Source organism: Empidonax traillii, unplaced genomic scaffold (assembly GCF_003031625.1).
Source record: "Empidonax traillii isolate 1590-97213 ecotype Southwest subspecies unplaced genomic scaffold, ASM303162v1 scaffold168:size1726349, whole genome shotgun sequence".
NCBI classification, from domain to species: Eukaryota; Metazoa; Chordata; class Aves; order Passeriformes; family Tyrannidae; genus Empidonax; species Empidonax traillii.
The window spans coordinates 641,299-646,060 of record NW_020955361.1 but is presented as its reverse complement, the minus strand read 5'-3'; the positions used below and the strand labels follow the sequence as shown (position 1 = coordinate 646,060).

The following is a 4,762-nucleotide window of genomic DNA, read 5'->3' as shown; positions in this document are numbered from 1 at the left end:
AAGAGCACAAACACTTTGTGTATATGCAGAAGTGCAGATATATGTACACACACAGGCACACACACGAAAAATATAAACAAGCATCATTCTGCTATTCATTTGTAGAGCTTCTGGTCTGAAGAGAACATGAATTTTCCGATGTATTTGTCTTCTTTACAGTGTTTTCATTACAGTGATTTGATTTGCTTAGAGCAACAAACACCACATGGGGTAGGGAGGGAAATAAGCAATTGTCTTTACATTTTGCCTATATATATACCATTAGCTTCACACAAAACATGACTCACCAGCAGCAGGTGTCCTGCTGTTATGTTAGGCAGATTAGTAATGATAGGGAGGGGGCTGCTCTCCCTATATGGCATCCCCGAGGGAAGTTAAAAATAGCTCAGACTTACAGCAAAGAAAAAGTATTTGTGGGCTTTGAACGAAGTCTGCTTCTGAAGGTAAGAATCAGAACTGATCTGTTTAATCTGCCATTCCTTCCTTTTTTCTTTTTTTTTTTCCCTTTTTTTTTTCCCCCTGTGTGAAACTTGCCTTGGCAGCTGATTGGCAAACGTTATCTGGCACAAGGCTGGGAGTTTGGAATTACAAACGGTTGTCTTCCGTGTTTGTGGAAACAGGGTGGGGATTGACCAATTAAAGGAAATCAGTGTAACAGCACTCGCAGAAACAACGGAGCAATGTGTCTCAGTTAGAAATAGTTGCCTTTTTCTTTCCCCTCCCTTTTTTTTTTCTCTCTCTGAATGACATATGAGCAATCCCAGCATGTGACTCTGCTCTGAGTAGCAGGCAAGATATTGCTGGTAGTTACTCCCACCATGAAACAAGTCCAGTAAGCAAAGTTGTCTGCAAAGTTATTGTAGCAGCAGAATATGAGAAGAGAGGAACTGTTTGTACTTCTGAGGTATGTGCAAATCAGGGTGCTATGTGTGCTCCATGGAAGTGTGGCTTTTCATCCTTGCTGCTAAATGCTTGTATATACTCAGACATGCCAACGGGCAGACCACTGCCAAAAAAAAATACTGTTTTTCAGGGGAAAAGTGGGAGGGGTAATTGTATGTGTATTATATTTGTGTGTGCACATCTGTGTTCATCCACATCTGCACCTATGCAGGGAGGTCTCGAGCTGCTGGACTGCAGAAAAGCCCCACAAGCTTTGCATTGAGCCACCACCTCCATGACTTTGTGCAGCACAGGAATGGAGTTGTGAGGGCTGAGTCTCACTGCTGAAAAATGAGATACAAGGGCTGCTCGTTACACCACAGTAACCTCACGGCCCATGATAGATTTCCCCTGACTTTTTCGAGTGGCATCACCGATATTGATAACAAGCAACTTTGGTGTTGTGGAAACCAGATAAAAATCCGACAGGCTCCCACAGGGAGTCCCTGAGCGTGTCACACACCTGTGTGAGCACGTGTGGGCATCTTCACCCAGACCTGCCATACCCCGACTCCAAACCCCCTCCTTCTCTGCCCTCATTTAGTGCTGGTTTTGGCAAATTAGTTCAAGAGGGGTGAGTGTGCCCAGGGGCCTGGCTGTGGTGTGGGGAGGAGGTGTCATAGTTTTGATCACTATGGTTGTCTCACTGTCTGAGCTCCTGCAGTAGGTGTTGGAGCCCATCAGCAGCACGCTGGGGATACCTGGGCTGTTCCTTGAGTTAGTATCGATTCCTGGCTGGACCAGTAACTCCCTTGGCTGGTACAGAGGAGATGGCAGAAGCAATCTAATTTTAGCTCCCTGATGTTGGGCCAGCTTCTACTAAAATCAGCATCAACGGCAAAACCAACATTAATTTGAGTGGGAAAAGGATTGAACCCAAATTAATATATGCTGGCCTTTGTAATTATCTTTATTGGCTGATAGGGAAGGAAGACCTTATTCACTCAGTGCATTTCTATGGCTGCCTGGCTGTGCTCCAGTGATGCACCATCCTGTGAGCAGACGGGTTGGGAGAGTGGGACAGGAGTGCTGTATCCCTTCATGAGGGGCTGTAATTCACTGTCAGCCCCAAATGATTAAATCCTGCTTATTTCAAACCAGCAGGTAATGGAGCAACACCCACAAATATGGTGGGTAAGATTTAGCTCCAGGTGCTTGTTGAAAAACTTTTCCGATTGAGTCCGAAGTTCAAAATCTTTATCCCTTTGAATGGCCACAGAGGAAAGCATGTAGGGTTTAGTCAGTATTAAGCATTGTGTTTTTATACTGGTGAGAAGAGTGAAAATTGAAGGAAACAGCTGAGAAACACAAGAGGACAGGTCAGCTCTGCAAAGTGCTAGGGATGGACATAGACTAAAGAGAAATCCTATTTGGCAGCACAGAGAATCTGCTGGGGTTGGCAGTCTGAAACCTGCTCCACAACAACTGTTTCCTTCTCCAGTAAACCAATACATTGATTAGGATAAGCAGAAAGGATCAGTCTTCATGGAGGTCTTCAGGCTGTTTTACCACACTAGTTAGTTCAAATGGTCACAGTTGATATTCATGTTTTTCTCTCCTGAGCTAACTGGATATGACAGCAGACAATGTCATTTAGGGCTTTTTTTCTCTTTCTGAAAATGAATTGCTACATGAGATTTCACATGCTCACACATACTTATGGGGAGTCCCAAAATCTCATTTCCATTGTGCCAGCTCCTGTTTAGCACAGACTTGATTTTGCAACTTTTAAATAAATTCTCTTGACAAAATAATATTATGGCATATTGAAACAAAGCAGACATTTCAATAGGAGCATGCTGAGAGCATTGTTCCCGAATGCACACACCACTGTTATCTTGTTGACAGCCAAATGACCAGTTAAAACAAGGTAGGCCCAAGATGCCATAGGAATGTACAGTTGGTTCTGACCCTTTCATGGGCTCTCCAGTGCCTTTGGGTCTCCCCATTTGCTATGAGAGGGTGCACGAATAATTTGCTATTGAGAGGTCATTCTAGGTTGTTTATTCCTCTCAATAATAATAATTCATTCCAAGGACATCCAGATGCAAACGATGCCAGGCAAGCTCATAGAAAGGAGGCCACCACGGTGGGTGCTGTCAGTAATCTTCCTGCAAAGACCATAGCAGTTCTTTGGGCTGGTCTTCTTTTGCTGGCCATCTGCTTTGCATTCCCTGGTGGTACTTCAGTTTGGATCTCCGGTTTGTTTGTCATTTCAGTCTCCCACTTTATTATTTCCAGAGCCAAGTGAACCGCTGCCAAAGCCAATGCAATGAGATTGCATTGAGAGCTCTGCAACATGGTATACTTTTCTTTTTATCTTGAAGCCTCAGCTCCTGGAATTGGTTGATTATGTTAGAATCCCAGCATTCATTAAAAAAAAAAAAAAAAAAAGGAAAGTGGATCTCTGCTCCTCGAGAATTAAGGAAAAAAGCTTAAAAAAAAGGATCTCTGAAGACTTAGTAATCACAGGCCAAATAAAAAGAGGCCTTTTCCCTCCCCCCCTTGACATCAGACTATTTTACAGACAATCCTCCTATTTCTGAATCTCTCACTCCCAGTTTTTTGAGTTCTGGGTGCTGGCAAACCTGAGAAGCAGCTGTTCCTTTCTAAAAGCAGGGAAAACAAGTAGAGTAATCTCTAATGGGAACAGTTATTTCAGCTTCGCCTGTGCTGCCTTTTCCTCTGCCCCTTCAGCCCACTCCTGCCAGTGGTCAGCAGGGCACTGGGGACCCATTGCAGCAGCTCAAAGGACCACTCACCTCCCAGAAAATCCCAGTGAGGAATGGGAGGACAAGACTTTGTGTTAACCAGGACTGTGATTCCCTTGAGGTCAGGAGCAGCAGCAGCTGCTGCTGTCACTGACTCCATAACTTTAAATAATCTTAGCTATGGCTCTACGTGGCACATCTGAAATGTGATTAGGGCTAGCCCAGTTCTGGGGTACAGACTGTCACTCTTTCCCCAGCTTGGGGATATATTTGGGATGCAACTACTGGAGCTGGGAAGGGTCCATCATTTATATTTCTATTTGCCTAGTGCACTGTTTTCCTGCTTTTATTTTTCAATGGGAAAAGAGAGGACACTTAAGACTGATTTTGACAAATCTGTTTGTTGGTCTGGATTTTTCATCACTTTGGGCTGGGCCCTCAGGGAAACATTTGCTTTTATTGCTTTTTTCCGGTAACTAAATGGAATTAGCATTCCCTGCCATTGCTGGCCAATTGGATCCAGTGCACAGTGCAAATCGGTGCAAACGAAGGACAGCAACACTTACTGAAGCAATGAAAAAAGGGAAGTACTAAAAATTAAAAGAATAACAGAAAAGAAAATGAAGAGCCATATGTCAAACTTGTTGCTGGACTAACTTGGTAAAAGTTACAGTGCTTGATACTTCCCAGTTTTGCTGATGTGCTTTTATTTTCTTTTGGCCTGACAATTTTCTTCAGTACTTTCTTTTTTCTATCTGTAGATGAGATGAACACAGGAATTTTGCATATAACCTACAACAGACAGAGGAAGGGCATGTGTAGAGGCATCAGTATAGGGTTATATGGTGCACCCCCTGTCCTTTAGCTGGGAACTGATTTTACAGACCTCTGATGAACCAAACCTGACGCTTCATCGGAACTTTAAAGGGGAAAGTGAGAATCTTGGGTTCATAGAAGGGAGGGTAGAACAGCAAGTGGGCAGGTAATGGACAAATTCTCCATGAACACAAGTATAACCTGACCTGGTAATCAGCAGTTAGTAGCTACTGAGCTTATTGCAAACAAAATTTTCTACTTTGATTCTTAGCTCCAGAATAAAATGTGGAAAG

The 4,762-nt window shown here is 43.5% G+C and overlaps 1 protein-coding gene across 1 annotated transcript in view; it reads left to right on the top strand.

The window, feature by feature from the left end:
* Window positions 1–408: 408 nt before the first annotated feature.
* SGCD (sarcoglycan delta) overlaps window positions 409–4,762 on the top strand; it is a 317,255-nt gene continuing 312,901 nt past the window's right edge. The window contains exon 1 of the mRNA XM_027885572.1: window positions 409–443. The gene's annotated coding sequence lies outside the window, so the exon portion shown is untranslated. The remainder of the gene's footprint in view (window positions 444–4,762) is intronic.